General features: G+C 43.9%; 1 long non-coding RNA gene across 1 annotated transcript in view; it reads left to right on the top strand.

Annotated features, from left to right (window-relative positions):
* Nucleotides 1-18,010, top strand: part of LOC142010393 (uncharacterized) — a 40,399-nt gene that overhangs the window by 6,105 nt on the left and 16,284 nt on the right. Inside the window, exon 2 of the long non-coding RNA XR_012644781.1 lies at nt 9,730-9,812. This is a non-coding gene — a long non-coding RNA (uncharacterized LOC142010393). The remainder of the gene's footprint in view (nt 1-9,729; nt 9,813-18,010) is intronic.

Below are 18,010 nucleotides of genomic sequence, written 5' to 3'. Positions count from 1 at the left end.
TAAGGCTCAGGAGAGAAGTATTGAGAAATTAGGAGGTCCACCTGCAATGCTAATTACAGCTGCAGAATCTCTACAAATAGTTTTCTTAATAAATGACCAGCTAAGATTCATAAGCACAGACTCCACTGATAATATTGTGCAGCACATGGTATGTGAAGTAGAAGAGATGCTAGGCAATTTTTTGATTTTTTTAATTTTATGGATGAAGGGAATTTTTGCCCTCTGGCAATGGGGCACTGGCATTTGGCTGAAATTCCTGAAAGACTAGATTGCCTGCAGCTCTATTTCAGGATGATGTATATGCACAAATAAAGCAACTGACACTTCAAATGTACTCAGACTTTGTCACTGATTTCTTCTCTTCTTCTTTGCAGGGCCCTAAATTTAGCTACCTCTCAGGAGGAGGGGAAACTAGTGCTAAATGATACAAAAGGCATGGTCAGAGGCAGCACTTGCTTTGGCGAGTTAAGCCTAATATTGAGTATGGGGCGAGGCACAGCTTCCCCACCCCAAGCAGTGTTCTGTTTCCAGCTCACAAATGCTCTGGGTAAGGGATTGTATCACTCTTTAGGATCAGGAAACCTGCTCTGCAGACTTCTCTGTTGGTGCAGCTATTGTTTTTCTCCCTCCCCAGCCCTTTGAGAAAACTGTATTACAGAGGATGCAAGAAAGGAGTAGTTACTTTGCAGATGAGTGGCACTTGTGTGATGTGTACAACTCAGTACTGTAAGGAATCTTCCACTGCTGCATCAGAGCTAGTCGCAATGTAGCTCCAAAAGCCTAAAGCTAACTAACCACATAGTGGATCATGAGATCCTGAGGATCAGGCAAAGAGGCTCTAAGGGAGCACAAGAGGCAAACTGAGATTACGTTTATATTACTGCAGAAAGTTGGCCTACAGTACCCAACGCCAGCAATGTGAATACCAGAGTCAATGGAGTCGATGTATCTTAGGTCAGTTTACCATGGGAACTCTCCCGTTGGCTTACTTTACTCCTTTTGTTGAGGGTAGAGTATGGACATAATTGCAAAGCGATCTGCAGTTGCTTTGATGAATCTTCCTAGATATGTTAAATCGACTTATATTAGTTCAACCTCAGGGCTGGTTTATATTAAGAGGAAGATCAACCCCGTCATGACTGATCTTCTGGAGTTTGATTTTGCGTATCTGGCAAAGACATGGTGAAATCAATCCCTCCGGGGTCAGCAGTCGACCCCTGTACTCTACGCAATAGGGGAGATCACTGAAAGATTATAGAGGCTAGGTCTTCACTAGGGAAATAAGTCGACTCTCATAAGTCAGTTCTAGCTAAGCAAATGCTCTCACTAGAACTGCGTATTTGAAATTGACTTATTTCCTTGGTATAGAGTTAGCCTCAGAGCAGCAATCCCTGCTGTGAGGGAGATGTATCCTGAGCGAGCACACGTAGACTGTGGGCCCTCTGTTTGGTAATCAAGCATCCAAAATGCAAAATACCATCAACAAAATGTCCCTACATTCTGCTTTCAACTGCCAGTCTCCCTCAGTAGTGGGTATTATTTTCCAAAACGGCTATCACAGTATAATCTCAACGCTGAACATATTTTCTTATTCCCGTTCATCTGTCAGCATATTCTCACCACAAAAATACATCAGAAAGCTAACTCTTGTTATCTCTAGGGTGAAACCCTAGTCATTTATTTCCTTTGGCTTTTATTAGTGGTTTTAAGTGCAGCCTATAATTACCATCCCTTTGAAAAAAAAAAGTCCCTCTGAGTAACAATGAAGGAAACAAATTAAAGCATTGGATAGCACATGACAGTATAGGAAATAGAGCAGCAAATGGTAATGTTTCATATTATTTCCTATAGGCCTGTGAACCAGCTCCAGCATCTGTAAAGGTGTTGTTCATTCTATTATATCTGGCACAGTGATGTGCCATTTATAAGCCAGTTTTTTTCCTGTGTATATAATACTTCAGCATGTTGCTTTTCTATTAAGTTATACTTTAAGGGTGTGTGAGTAATAAATAACAATTGCATTCACTCAGTGCCAATTCATCCCAAAATTGAATATGTCGACCAAAGCTTATAGTGCAGACCGGCCCTAAGTTGCGAAGGTGTCAGCAGGAACCCCCTGAGCAGAGAGTTGTCCTACTGGTGTCACTTTTGAGAAGTGGGAGCAGTACATACAGCTAAGAAATATTGTCGTGGGCTGGCTGCTAATTCAGGTGGATGTCACTTGCAGAGAGTCGCCCCCACCTTGGCAAAATATCAAAAGCAGATCATTTTTGGCCAAACTCCAATCTTTTCCCGTTTAAAAACAAACTATTTGATTGAGAAATTCCAGAAGGTGCTGCTAGGGAGCAGTAGCTCAGATGTCTGTTGCCTCCATTCTGCTCTGTGGGCTGGCCTTCCTAACCAGACTTCATATTCAATGGAAGGCAGAGCCCTCCTGCCCATAGGAAAAACTGGGGCAGCCATCCCAGACCCCACACTTTTGGAGGTCCCACAGCAGATGCCACAACCCATTCTGTGGATGGGAGGGACCCAGAGGATTATGGGGCCTGGCATCTGGTGGCAGCAGGGGTTGTCCCTACCACACTCATCACACTGATGGTGGGAGCAAGAGTGGTCTGGCAGCCTGTTCCACTCCACCCCAGTGTGCTGCCCTTTCTTGGTCCATTGCACTCAACTTCTCTGTGGTGGCAGGAAGCAGAAATCTCCAGCCCCCACGTGCTCTGCTTTCTGCTACCACAGAGAAACAGGTACAATGGGCTGGGAGGGTGGCGAGGTGGGGCAGGGCAGAGAGGAGGAGGCTGCCAGGCCCTCCCACTCTCAGTACCCACTTGGTGGGGGAGAAAGGAGACCCCCTACTGCCACCATGCCTGGCCCTCTGTGATCTGGTCTGCAGTGCTTGAGGAAAGGAGAAAGAGCCAGGGTGGTGATGCAGCAGTGATGGGGCTTGAGGAAGGTATGAAGCAGGAACAGGGGTTGTCCCAGCCCTGCAAGGGATGTCCCTGATGAAACATGACTGTTGCTGACTCTTGCTGAGCCACTGTGTTACATCATGGGAATCTCTTACTGCTATATGTCATGTTTTCTAGATCTTTAATCATTTTTGTTGCTCTCTCTGTACCTTCTCCAATTTGTCCACATCTTTCCTGAAATGAGGAACCCCAAACTGGAAACAATCCTCCAGCTGAGGCCTACCCAATGAGAAGTAGAACAGAAGAATTACTTCTCATATTTTACTTACAATATGCATTCCAGAATGATGTTTGCTTTTTGCAGCAGTGGCACACAGTTTACTCATATTTAGCTTGTGATCCACTATGACTCCTAGATCCTTTTCTGCATTACTCCTTCCTAGAGAATCATTTCCCATTTTGTATGTGTGCAACTGATTGTGCCTCCTTGTGCGGAATACTTTGCATTTGCCCTTTTTGAATTTCCTCCTATTTACCTCAGACCAATTCTCCAATTTGTCCAGATCATATTACATTATGATCCTGTCCTCTAGTGGACTTGCAACTCCCTTCCAGCTTGTTTTTATTCACAGACTCTCCATGTCGTTATCTAAATCATTGATGAAGATATTGAACAGAACCAGTCACAGAGCTGATTCCTGTGGAGCTCCACTCATTATATCCTTCCAGCATAACTGCAAACCATTGGGCTCTTAGAATGATTATCCAACCAGTTATGAACCCACACAATAGTAGCTCCATTTTCCTAGCTTGTTAACAAGAAGGTCATGAAAGACTATATAAAAAGCCCTACTCAGCTCTAGATATATGACATGTACTGCTTCTCTGCTATTCACGAGGCTTGTTACACTGTCCAAAAAGCTATCAGGCTGGTTTAACAGGTTTTGTTCTTTGCAAATCCATACTGACCTTATTATCTTCCACATGTTTGCAAATTGATTCCTTAATTATTTGCTTAATTATATTCCTTCATACAGAAAGTAGGCTGACTGGTTTGTAATTCCATGGGTTACCCTTATTTCCCTTTTCACAGTGCCTTTTTCTAGTCTTCTGGGATCTCTGTCATCTTCCATGACTTCTGAAAGATGGTAGCTAATGGCTCATATCTTTCCTTAGTCATCTCTTCAAGTATTCTAGGATGCACTTCATCAAAGCCCTATGACTTGAAGGCATCTAACTTCTCAAAGTAATTTTTGACTTGTACTTTTCCCTATTTTAGCCTAACCCATTTTCACTGACATTCATTATGTTAGGTACCCAGTAACTACCACCCTTTTTGATGAAAACTGAAACAAAGAAGTCACTAAGCACCTCTATCTTTTCAATAGCATCTGTTATTGTTTCTCCCTCTTTGTTGAGTAATATTCCTAACATATCCAAGGGTCTTTCTCTTGCTCCTAATGTGTTTGTGGAATATTTTCTTGTTACTCTTTATGTTTGTAGCTAGCTTGATCTTATTTTCTGCCTTTACCTTTCCAGTTTTATCCCATCTACTTGTTATTTGTTTATTCTCATCCTTTGTCATTTGATCTAGTTTCCATGTTTTATAGGACTCTTTTTATTTTTAGATTATTTAAGATCTCCTGTTTAAACCAATGTGGCCTTTTGCTGTACTGCCTATCCTCCCTATGAAGTGAAATAGATTGCTCTTGTGTTCTTAATGTCTGCCAACTGATTTGAACTGTGTTTCTTCTTAGACTTGCTTCCGATGGGATCTTACCTACCAATTGTCTGAGTTCGCTAAAATCTGCCTTCTTGAAATCCGTTATTTTATTTTGCTGTTCTCCCTCCTACCATTTCATAGAATCATGAAATCTGTCATTTTATTAGCACTTTCACCCAAGGTGCCTTCCACTTTCAAATTCACAACCAGTTTGGTTATGTTTACACTGCAGAGCTATTTCAGGATACTGATATATCCCAAAATAACTATCCTGCATCTATGAAACGTGCTGGTATTTTGAAACATTTTTCAAAATAGCAGGCATGTTATTTTGGCATCCCTTTACACCTCGCTGCATGAGGAATAAGGGATGCCTCGAAATAGTGCAGCATTTCGACATTTGGTGCAGTGTAGACAGTGCCAAAAGCTGAAATAGCCAATTTTGAAATTAACTGAAAATAGGATATACAATTTATGTAGTGCAAATTGCATGTCTTCTTTTGAGTTAAGGGCACAGTGTAAACATAGCCTTCTTTCCTATTTATCAAAATCAAATCTAGAACAGCCTTTCCCCCTGTAGCATTCTTCACCTTGTGGACAAAACAAAGCAGGCAGTCCTGTAGCTCTTAAAGACTAACATATTTATTTATTAGGCAATGAGCTTTTGTATGCAAGACCAACTTTATCAGATTTCTGGAGCAGAACTGAGAAATCAGAGAAATATATAGCTGGGTTAGTGGCGGGGGGAGGTGTGAAGAAAAAAGAAAGAAAGAGAAAAAAGCAGGGCGAGAGTGGACTCACTTATCATTAAGTGGACCTCTGGGAAGAGTAAATTAAGTTAAGTGGGATGTGTGCCATTTCTGCAAATATGAAAAGTGAGGAACTTGTCCTTTTAATGCATAAGGTAATAGAGATTCTTGTTCAATTTCAGGTTAAATGCATCAAACTTCCAAATGAATTCAAATTCAAATGTCTCCCTTTGTAATCTGGTGTTAAAAATCTTTTTGTAATAATACAGTTACCCTAAGGTCCATTATAGTACGTCTTCTATCCCATATCTATACTAGAGACATGATCACTGGACCTAACCATAGCTGCGTCTACACGTGCACGCTACTTCGAAGTAGTGGCACCAACTTCGAAATAGCGCCCGTCGCGGCTACACGCGTCGGGCGCTATTTCGAAGTTAACTTCGACGTTAGGCGGCGAGACGTCGAAGTCGCTAACCTTGTGAGGAGATAGGAATAGCACCCTACTTCGACGTTCAATGTCGAAGTAGGGACCGTGTAGACGATCCGCGTCCCGCAACGTCGAAATTGCTGGGTCCTCCATGGCGGCCATCAGCTGGGGGGTTGAGAGATGCTCTCTCTCCAGCCCCTGCGGGGCTCTATGGTCACCGTGGGCAGCAGCCCTTAGCCCAGGGCTTCTGGCTGCTTCTGCGGCAGCTGGGGATCTATGCTGCAGGCACAGGGTCTGCAACCAGTTGTCGGCTCTGTGTATCTTGTGTTGTTTAGTGCAACTGTGTCTGGGAGGGGCCCTTTAAGGGAGCGGCTTGCTGTTGAGTCTGCCCTGTGACCCTGTCTGCAGCTGTGCCTGGCATCCCTATTTCGATGTGTGCTACTTTGAGGTGTAGACGTTCCCTCGCTGCGCCTATTTCGATGTTGGGCTGAGCAACGTCGAAGTTGAACATCGACGTTGCTGGCCCTGGAGGACGTGTAGACGTTATTCATCGAAATAGACTATTTCGATGTTGGCTGCACGTGTAGACGTAGCCCATGTCAGCCATACCATCAGGGGCTCATACATCTGCACTCCACTAATGTGATATATGTCATGTGCCATCATGTGCCATATTCACTGGGCAAACTGGACAGTCCCTACACCAAAGAATGAATGATCTAAATCAGACGTCAGGAATTTTAATATGCATAAACCTGTAGGTGTGTGCTTTAATCTTGCAGGCCATACTATAATGATTCGCCACATCTTTAATCACGGCAGTGCTTTTTTTTTTTTTTTTTTGTGTTGGTACTTGCTGGTATCATGTTGGCAGTCCCAGCCATGGAATTAGCTGGGCATAGGGTGGAAGGGAACCAGCTAAGTACCATTTCCTCCTTTTTTACAAAAAAGGCACTGAATCATGGTAAAGAAAAGCTGTTACTAGTATATGTATTCACCATCTTCAAAGGTAAAAATAACCCCATTCAAAAATGTTGTCTACTGGTGATTAGGTACACCTCTTCTTGTTGCTTTACAAACTGTTAAGATACCTTTGAGTGTAGTTATGACAGAGGAGGAAAAACTAGAAATATAATTGTGTAATCAATTTAGTGTGTTGCAAGGTGATAATAGAGTTGTAACTTACAGCAGCATTTTTTTCTCACAAATCATAAATATATTTTTAATGGAGCAAATAAAACATTTACACTTCCATGAATTGAAATGTTACTTTTTAATTCCTCGATGAATCATGTTAATCATGTTTACTTCAGTGCTAACCGTGACTGACTGCCAGAGCTAAATGTGTTGATTGCTTGTCCTGAATATAAACCTGTCCCTGGGGCTAACCTCCTTCCCGATATGCCCTGTCAACTTTTAGTTTAGATTGACTTGGGCTATGGATCTCCTGTTGTCTTATCTATACCCATCAAATAATTAATTAACCTTTGTGGTAAGCTTTATATTCCTTTCACCCTGTGATTGATCTTATAGTTTATCAGAATTGCCATTCATTAATAATACAAGCCTTTTTGTTTCAACAGTGTCCTCAGGGCTTCCAGGTTCTCCTGCCTAGCACATGTAAGGCAAAGAAACAGTGATCATGTTTTTCAAATCAGCCCTTGGTGAATCAATGTTCTCTTCCTCCTCCACCCCCAACATTTTCTCCCTAAATTCCTTTTCTCTTTACTGCTGCTATTGATGTCTATATTATCCTGTTCCCACCACGCTGCCTCACACCCCTCATGGGTTTGTTTACTTTTGATTCTTTATAATTGTGTCAACATCTTTTCAGATTTTGTGCCCTTTGCCTGTCAATTACAAATCTGAACTGATGATCTCTTTTGGGGACGGGGGAGGGAGAAAGGGAAATAGCCATTTGTTGCAGTCTATTGTTTAGTGCACTGGACAAAATTAGGTGATATAGTAGATGTATTTCGGTCACTAGGCTCAGTGGCCTTCAAACTAAGTATTCTGTTTTGTGGCATAAGCATGTAATGTCAGCAAGGCTGGACCCCAGTCCTGTAGACCTCATAGAGTTCTCTTATGTCCCAAAACTCCCATTCAATCAAGATTGGTTTGTATTTGGTGAATTATTCTAGGAAGAGACATAAAAAAGGTTATCAATGAGGGGTGAATGACTCAAGAGGGTGGGGGCTATGTGGATGCTCTCTTTCGAAAGAGCAAATCACTCTTTTTGATCTGATTTTTCTGTGTGTGGATGCACTCTTCTGAAAGAAGCTCTTTTAGAAGAGATCTTCTGGAAGAGTTTCTTTTGAAAGATCTCTGTAGAGTAGACATAGCCCCAGTGTTTGTTATTTTTGTTTATCTTTGTACTTCCTATATTCAGCTTGGAGAAGAAATGGTTTCATACCATGAGCCAAAGGTGAAATTCTGTCATCACTGAAATTAGGGTAATTTTTGAATATGAAATCTTCCTGGAAGTTAAGACCTCTCTCTCTCTCCTCCCTTCTCAGTGTCTGTGTGTGTGTGAGCGGATGTCAAGCCCTTGGTTTCCATTGTTTCATATAACAGTTGAGTTTCCACATATTCCCGTGGTAGATAGTGATACCAGTAGATGAACTGGGTATTTCAAGAACCATGAATCTTTGCTGTGGAAGCCAACTTGATGTTCCCTTTAAATCCTCTTCTGAATGCAATGACCTCAGTTTAGTTTATAAATACTACGTAAGGTGATGGGTCATTCTTTAGAAGTAACAAAATATGCATTTTGTACATTCAGATATGATGACTCACAAGTGCTTGCTTAGGAACACACATTTTCTTATTGGTTCAGATGACAGGCAGAATTCATTTGAGACAAAATGAAACAATTTCCAAGTGGTGGGCTTGATCAGTGCAGGTGACATTAAATAATTAACAAGTTCTCTTTCAGCACCATGCTTCATGCTTTAATTAATATCGCTCCTTAAAATAAGGAGTTGTTTACCATTGCTGCTTCTGCAAGCTGATTGCTTCTCACAAAAACATCTGAGACATGACTATGCCCAGGGGATTGCTTTCACTTCATTGTTTATAATAACTAGAAACAAAGAGCTGCAAAAGCCCATCTCGCCATGAGGCATCCTGACAATCTGCCAGTTTAGTCACCAATAATAATGAGACTGGCACAAGCAATAAGCTCAGTGCTAATCTAATGAGGGCCTATTTCAATCGCCCATTGATATTACAGCAGCTGCTAAACACCCGATATTTAGGACATACAAATAAGAGCTATATCTCCAACCAGTGGAAGGATAATTACCCCCTCAATATGGCCTTGCTAGTATACAGAGGCTGTGTCATCGTCCGCCACCCCCACTTCTTCCCTCAGAGCATTCATTCAGAGGGACCTGATTAGTCAATCGTGTAAATTGGATGGGGTCATCTGTCTTTGCTGAGCTGGAGAAAAGGTTCAATTAGTGTTCCAGCAAGCATCCATGCAGGTAGGAACACACATGTGATTTACAGGCTCATGTTTACAAGGAGTATATGATGTCACTTCCTTCACTTAATTCCTGTGGTGAATGCAATTATGAACAGATGGGCAAATGACATGATTCCACTGCTAATGAACTTCCCTACTGGGGAAGAGGACAGTGCATTACCCTTTTGTACTTCAGACTTTTAATTATCACTTTTTTCCAGCATGATTATTATACACGCTCACATCTGAATTTAAGTCATTCTGAATATAGTTAACCAATTCCATTCTGGCCAGGAAACAAGTGGTAAGGAAGCAAGGGAACAAGACATTTACCAAATGGCAAAAAAATAACTAAAATGTATCTTTTGAAAATAGAATATCGGTGGTATTGTGAATCTTTAAGCTCTTCTTTTTCTATTTTTCCCTCCCATGACCGTTCCCAACAATCACAGTGAACTGCACAGCAACAAGCTTATGTGGATGAAGACCTTACAATAGAGTCTTGTGCTTACATTACAGACACAAGGAGGTTGAGGTAATATCTTTTACTTGACTAAGTGCTGTTGGTGAGAGAGAAATTACATTATCTTAGCTATGCTAGGTAGAAAAAATAGTAAGTTACTGGCTTAATAAATTTTTTTTAAATGGGAATTTTTATTTTGCTGAAGTTATGTTACAAAACTGAAAATTAAAAGGAAAATGTGCACATTTATTTAAATAGTGGTCTTGTGACTTATTTAAATAGCAGGGCTCAGGGAAAGGAGTGGGGGTGGAGGAGTCAGGGCAGTAGATGGGGGGGGCTCAGGGCAAGGAGTGGGGGTGCAGGAGGTTGGTTATAAAGGGGCTCAGGGCAGGGGGTTAGATGGGGGGGGGGGGTGGCCAAGCAGTGGGATGCAGGAGTGAGGGTAGAAGCTAGAAGAATTGGATGGGGCTAATGTCAAAGGGCAGAGGGTGCAGGATTAAATGTAGGGAGGAGGGGCAGGGTGCAGGGTTGGGTATATGATGGGGCTCAGAGCATGGGTCTTGGAGGTATGGAGTGCTTGCCGGGGACACCTACAATGGCTTCAGGGAGGGAGGGTGGGGCCACAGCTCCTGGCCTCCCCTGCCTGTCCCCACCTGACCTGGGGGGTGAGTCAGGCTGAGCCATGGCTTCTGTCCCCCCACCTGCCCTGCTGGTCCCTGTGAGGTGGTGGGGAGCAACAGGCTGTGGCTCCCAGTCCCCCTGCCTCTCCCCAGGGGAGGGGTGCTCAAGTGAGGCTGTGGCTTCCAGGTCCCCCTGCTTGTTCTTGGAGTGGGGCGGTGTGGGCCATGACTCCTGGCCCTGCTGCCTGTCCACCAGAGGGACTGGGTCATGGCTTCCAGCATCTTGGCCTGTATTGGGAAGGCAGATCAAGTCGCACCTCCTGCCCCACCCCCACCTCTATGTGGAGTGAGGGGAAGTTGGTTTGGGCCGCAGTTCCCAGCCCAGCCCTAGCTCTGAGGAGCAGGGTCTGGGGGAAGCATGAGGGCCAGGGCTGGTCCATGGAGCTGGGCCCATTTATAGGGTAGGGGTGACCCCATCCTGGCCTCATCTCCAGGGCAGGGCAGTGGGACATGGGAGCCAAGGCTGGTCTGTGGCTCCCAGCCCCTCATCTTGTACCAGGGGGACAGTTTGGGCCATGGGTCCTAGCCACAATTCCTGCCCTGGGTGTGGGGGGGGCATCAAGCCATGGCTCCCAGCTGGGCCTCAGCTGTGGTAGAGGAGATGCAAGGGGGTCATGAGAGCTCTGGGAGGGGAGGGGCAATAAATCTGAGGCAGGGCTGTGACTCTGGGCCTGGCCTTCGGGAGGGCCTGCCCTGCCCCAGCCCCAGCCCCAGCTCCAAGGTGATCATCCCTGGCCATATGTCTGAAGGGAAGGCTGGTGAGGTCAGGACTGGGCCACAGGGGATGCTTCTCTGGCCCAATCCCCAGGTCTGTGGGGCCTATGGGAGCCCCAGCTGCACCACCTGGGGGGAGCGGGGAGGCCAGGGATGGGCTGTGGCAGTGGGTCTGGCTCCAGCACCACCTCATGGGGGAACATGGGCCCAGAACCAGGCTGTGGTGTTCAGGGAATGGGGCAGGGATGCTGCAGCTTGGGGGACCTGGCTGTGGTCCTCTGTGGGGGAGGGGAGAAGCTGGGGCTAGGGCTCTTTCCTTCAGTCCTGACCAGAGAAGCAGGGATGATGGGAGCTGGGGCTGATCTGCTTGCCCCAGCCCCAGCCCCAGCTTAATGGTGGGAGCAGGGCAGGGTATCATGGCCATAGCAGTTGGCAGGGGTGTAGGGAAGCAGCAGAGCTCCCCATGTGGGGTGCTGGGAGGCACTTAGCCATCCATAGTCAGGGAAGGTCAGGAGCTCCTTCTCCACGTCAACTGTTTTCTTGCTGCAGCTGCCCCCAGTGGTCACTCTGCAGAATTGCTGTTTCTTGCACTTTCTGGGACAGACAGACAGATGGACAGACAACGTGCCTTTTATAACAGTATAGATTCTACATTGTTCAAAATTCATTCTCCTGCTTCTAAAATATGTATCTTAACAGAGTTGTCTCCTGAAGGAGAGATTCTAAGCATCTAATTATAGTATCTGTCTTTTCCCCATCTCCTGAAGGAAACTGTTGAGGTAGAAGAGTGGTACTCTTGGTGAAATCATCATTTAACGTGATAGGTTTCATGACTGTTACCCTAAGGGGTTTTCTACACAGCGGCATAATGCACAGTAAAAAGCCGAGAATTCCAAAGCTCATTGACATATTTCTCATTAGGTGGTCAAAGTTTATCTTGCTAGTGTGCTTTAATGTAGAGCTGCTTAGAGTAGTACTACATTATAGCATACAAAGGAACCTTTAGTGTGTGCCAGGAAAGACTCTTTAGACCAAATAATGAACAATATGTTAGTGAACTTTAGAAATGGCACCCTCTAGAGTATATTACCTGACTTTGTAAGGAAGCCCTAAGCCAGTTCATTCTCATGTGTTTATCATGGTCACCTTGAATTTTGTAAAATTTATGATTCAGTCTCTTGTAGTATTCTTGTTAGCAAGTTAAAGAACTGTGTCCTGGATGAATAAACTATAAGGTGGATAGAAAGCTGGCTAGGTCATCAGCTCAATGGGTAGCAAACTGGCTTGAAGTCTAGTTGGTAGCAGGCATCAAGAGGAGTGCCCCAGGGGTTGGTCTGGGGTCTGGTTTTGTTTAACATCTTCATCAGTGATCTGCACAAAAGGATGGGTTGCACTCTCAGGAGTTTTCAGATTACACTAAGCAGCAGGAAAGATGTAGGTATGCTGAAGTGTAGTGATAAGGTCCAGAGTGACTTAGACAAAAGAAATGTGATGATGTTCAACAAGGATAAGTGCAGAGTGACTCTGAGGATGGAAGAATCCCAAGCACTACTACAGGCTGGGAAACAACTGACTAAGTGGCAGTTCGTCCGAAGAGGACTCGTGGACTACTGTAGACAAGCTGGATAATGGCATATTGGGCTGTGTTAGTTGGAGCACGGTCAGCAAATCGAAGGAAGTGATTAATCCCCTCTATTTGGCAATGGTAAGGGCACATCTGGAGTATTGCATTCAGTTTTGGGTCCCTCTTTGCAAAAAGAATATGAAGAGAGTTCAGCAGAGGGAAACAAAAATGAATGGAGGCCTGGGGTACATGACTTACAAGGAGACACTGAGGGAACTGGGCTTATTTAGTTTTCAGAAGACAAGAGTGAGGGGGAGATTCATAGTGGCCTCTAGCTACCTGAAGAAGGTTCCAGAGAGGATCTCAAATTGCAGCAGGTAAGATATAGACTGTATATTAGGAAAAACTAGTCCAGTAGGAGGTGGAGAAGCACTGGAAAGAGTCACCTAGGCTGTGTCTACACTACCATCCTCCTTTGAATGAAGGATGGTAAGTAGGGTGTTGGGAGTCCAGTACATCGAAGTTTAAAACTTTGAAGTTGCTGCGGTGGGGAATTTGCTTAATGAAGTGCTGCCTATGCACGGCAGCACTTGATTAGTAAACTCCCAACACCTACTTACCATCCTTCCTTCGAAGGAGGGTGGTAGTGTTGACAAGCCCCTAAAGAGGTAGCAGAATCTCCACCGTTAGAGGTTTCTAAGGCCAGGTTCATCAAGCCCTGGATCTGGGATGATTTAGCTGGTGTTAGTACTCCTTTGAGCAGGGGTTGGACTAGATGACCTCATGAGGTTTTCTTTCAACTCTAATATTTTTCTTCTTGTTAGTGAGCAGAGTGAGAGAACTGGGCAGGTTCTTTATCTGACTTTGGCAGCATAACGGTGGTAATATTTCACCTTTTTTTCCCCAGAGGGGGCCACTGATATGTTCCAAAGGGGCACACTGCAAGATTGAGGGTTTCTGTGAAAGCTCATTCATTTGAAATTAGGCTTGAGACTACCAAGATCTGATTTCAGATTCTTAAAGAAGTCAGCAATTAAAGTGGCCCACTGACTAGAGGGTTTAAATGGCAGTGTCTTAAGAGGCAAGGCACCAGTGTCACTGAAATATCTTCTTACTCTGTGTGGTGCTTGCAAGTCAGCATATTGTTCTGCATGGGTGCGGAACAGGGAGTCTCAGACCAGCCACCTCTATACACATCTCATAGCGCTGGCAGGGAGCTTAGGAAATCATTGGCTACGTCTACACGTGAAGCCTACATCGAAGTAGCCTATTTCGAAGTGGCGACATCGAAATAGGCTATTTCGATGAATAACGTCTACACGTCCTCCAGGGCCGGCAACATCGATGTTCAACATCGACGTTGCGCAGCACCACATCGAAATAGGCGCTGCGAGGGAACGTCTACACGCCAAAGTAGCACACATCGAAATAAGGGTGCCAGGCACAGCTGCAGACAGGGTCACAGGGTGGACTCAACAGCAAGCCGCTTCCTTAAAGGGCCCCTCCCAGACACAGTTGCACTAAACAACACAAGATCCACAGAGCCGACAACTGATTGCAGACCCTGTGCATGCAGCATGGATCCCCAGCTGCCACAGCAGCAGCCAGAAGCCCTGGGCTAAGGGCTGCTGCACACAGTGACCATAGAGCCCCGCAGGGGCTGGAGAGAGAGCGTCTCTCAACCCCTCAGCTGATGGCCGCCATGGCGGACCCCACTATTTCGAAGTTGCGGGATGAGCAACGACTACACTGTCCCTACTTCGACGTTGAACGTTGACATAGGGCGCTATTTCCATCCCCTCATGGGGTTAGCGGCTTCGACGTCTCGCCGCCTAACATCGATGTTGACATCGAAATAGCGCCCAACACGTGTAGCTGTGAAGGGCGCTATTTCGAAGTTAGTGCCGCTACTTCGAAGTAGCGTGCACGTGTAGACACGGCTATTGAGTCCAGTCCACCAAGCACCATCAGGTTTTTTTTTTGTTTGTTTTTGTATTTTTTTGTAAATCTATTCACTCCAGATCCCTAAATGGCTTCCTTCAGTATCAAGCTCAGGTTTACTGCTCAAGCCACTGAGCTATTCCTTCCTCCTGTTCTGCTCAGAGACTTGCATCTCAAGTTTTCCTGCATTCGTTCTTTCCCAGTTTCCTCAGATCATCATCAAATCCGCGAGAGGCAAGTCATGAGCAATGTGTGATAGTGTCTGTGTTTGGCCATAGCCACTTGTGTGAAGCCTGAATGCATGTTGACCCCGGTACATTCAAAATTGATTCCGAAGGGTCCATTAGCAGAGTGGCAAATCAAAGCACGGTTAAGTCAGCAATAGGAAGTGCAACTAGAAATACTGAACTTGAATTTGATGTGATAGCTGTATCAAAACCTTTTTTATTGCTCAGATTTCCTTCTAAGAGAGAGTACTCAGACTCCCACTTCATCTCCTTTTGGTGCTAGGGTGTAAACTATCAGATATTATTTCCTACTCATCTGATATGCAAATGAATTGTTTGCTTGCCAGGTATTGTTTTAATAAGAAATAATTTATAACAGTGCCGCAAAATGATTTTACCATTTATGAGTCATTGTACGCAGTAATCATTCTGTACGTTTGTAAATAGTGGACATTTTAATAACAGGAAAGTGGGTTTTAAAGGATTTTATTAATAGCAAAGGAAAACAGCAAAGATTTAACTTACTGTGATAAAATAATAAATGATTTTAATTTTAAAGTGAAAAAATTGCAAAATCTTCTACCAAAAATAGTTTATATCTGCGCTCATGCAAGTTGTGATACATTGCTCGTTATCATACACCGTATGTTCAATAATTAGAAAAAAAAAGGGTCTCTAAAGTTGAGAATTTCTGTTCGTCAGTGTTTGAAAATGCTCGCTTGGGGCTTGAAAATATTGTACTTTGTTTAGTTTTTATTCCTGTAGTTTAAAATGGCCTTAGCCAATATAAACTAAAGACAAGCACATTAGAGCCAGGAATGCCATATGGCCCATTAAGGCCTTCCATTACGTTCAGAGAAAATACTAATCAACCTTTATCTCAGGATTTTGACCTTAGAAATCTAAATGTCTGTAAATCTAACTTTAGCTCGTAGGTTTGGGATTTAAGTGAAACAAATGTAGTGTTGGCAAAGACAGATCAAAATGGACATATGAAATGTAGTTAGGGAACATCAAATGTTAATGTTAATAAAAATGTTATACAGCTTATGGAGAGAAGTTCAAGGGTGGGGGTGGGGAAGAGAAAAAAAAACCTCTTCAATGTTTGCATTCCCCATTCAGAGGGGAGGGGTTAGAGGACGTTTGCTTAGTCTACGTATGATTTGTTCACTGATATTGTGTATAAGAATCATATAATCGTGTACAGTATACTTTAAAATGTATACAAGAAATACATGCTAATTCTGGTTTTGGCTGAACTAAAATCAACAAATGAAGTAAAGACATAGGAAAAGGAAAAAAGGAAATGACAATACAGTAAGATAGGAAAAAGAAGGTCCTTTAGGAAACTTATATAATCACGTTTCACCTCAGTTTACCTATCTGTAAAATGGGTGCTATAATACTTGCGTGATGTCTGATTTACTAACATTTGTAAAGGGCCTTGAGCTCCTCTACAAAAACTGCTATGTAAGTACTAAGTGTTGTCCAGTCAGCTACTTACATTCATGAGACTTGATCCTTTAGTCCACATTCAGGCAAAAATATCTTGGGCTGAGTAAAGACTTCTGAGAATAGGAAATATATGCTCTTACCTGTCTAATTGGAACTTTTGTTCTTTCAGTTAATTTTAATGCTTACTTCATTATTGTTACCAATGTAACTCTATCTGATTTCACAGAACTATTAATCTGCCATTATGAAGACTCTAAATACACAGATAAATGAATTATACCAGTATTTAAAAAGATGAGGCTTTCCAGAGGTGATGAAAACAATGGGGTTGGAGAGATGTACAGGCTTCAGATGTGTCCCTACACCAGTTTAAATGTTCTCCTTTGTCTGTGGAGACAAAAAACTTAGTGGCACCCTTGAAGGTATCTGCTTTTCGTTCCATTCAACAGGAGGTATCAGCTAAACGTGTAATAGACAACCTACTCACAGCTGATGGTGTATTTTCATTGAAAGAGTAGGCCAGGGCATCCTAAAATGCCAACGTGATCTCTGGCTGCTGTCATGGATCCTCTGGCTTCAATTTAAAGCAAACTTCCTGATACTTATAATGTCTCAAAACATGTCTGAGTTATATGTTCCCTCTCAAAACCATACAGTCCATTGACCAAATATTGCCTTAACAGATAGGAGCCCCCTTATGGCATAATGTGGGTGTGGAAGAGGGCTTGGATTTACAGAAGCATTTGGATGTTAAGTCCCAATTTTGGGATCACTATCATGCACAAAAATCCTGCCTGCAAATCACTTGGTACCTACATTTTTGCAGCTTTTCTTGGCTACCTAAGGCTCTGCTTTTGGGCCTCCATGCTGCTACTTCAACCTTGGTGTCTGGACACTTACCTCCCACCTGAGCCCCAGGCTGGATTGTCAGGTGTTCAGCTTTTGATCAAAATGCCCAGATGAAAAAGGACCCTGGCTTCAGTCAGAGCTACTGACCATTAAAAATTTGGTCGGTGGCGCAGTGGGCTAAGGCAGGTTCCCTGCCTGCCATGGTGCTGCAAGACTTCCCCAACCCAAGTATCTGCTCTCTAGCTCCCAGTGGCTGGGAACTGTGGCCAATGGGAGCTATGAGGGTGGCACCAGCACACAGAGCAGTTTGCACAACTGCCTTGGCATGCCTCCACATAGGAGCTGGACAGGAGGGACATGCCAGCTTCTTCTGGGCGTAAATTGAATTAACTGCCACCCAAAGCCTGCTTCCCAACCCTTCACCTCAGCCTTGATGGCTCTCCTGCACCCCAGGTCCTCTTCTCCAGTCCCACCCCAGAGTCTGTACCACCATCCAGAATTTTCACACCCCCAACTACATCCCTTAGAATATACCACTCTAGCCAGCATCAACCACTGACTAACTTAGATGGATATTGTTATCCTGGCTTTTGCAGATCTCATTCCAAAGAGGTTCTCTCTTTCCTTTCATTATATAGGGAACCTAGGCACCAAACAGGCTTTGTCAGCTACAGTGATTTTTCTAAGCACCTAAATGTTAGGCACCATGAACTTCTGTGCATCTAGTTCTGGGGGATTATGTAAACTAGAATAACAAGAAGTCCTGATTTATATAAATCGGACATCAGGAATGGCAACATACACAGACCTGTTGGAGAACACTTCAATCTCCCTGGACAC

This window comes from Carettochelys insculpta, chromosome 3, assembly GCF_033958435.1.
Source record: "Carettochelys insculpta isolate YL-2023 chromosome 3, ASM3395843v1, whole genome shotgun sequence".
Classification (NCBI taxonomy): Eukaryota; Metazoa; Chordata; order Testudines; family Carettochelyidae; genus Carettochelys; species Carettochelys insculpta.
This window is presented reverse-complemented; position numbering and strand designations above follow the sequence as displayed.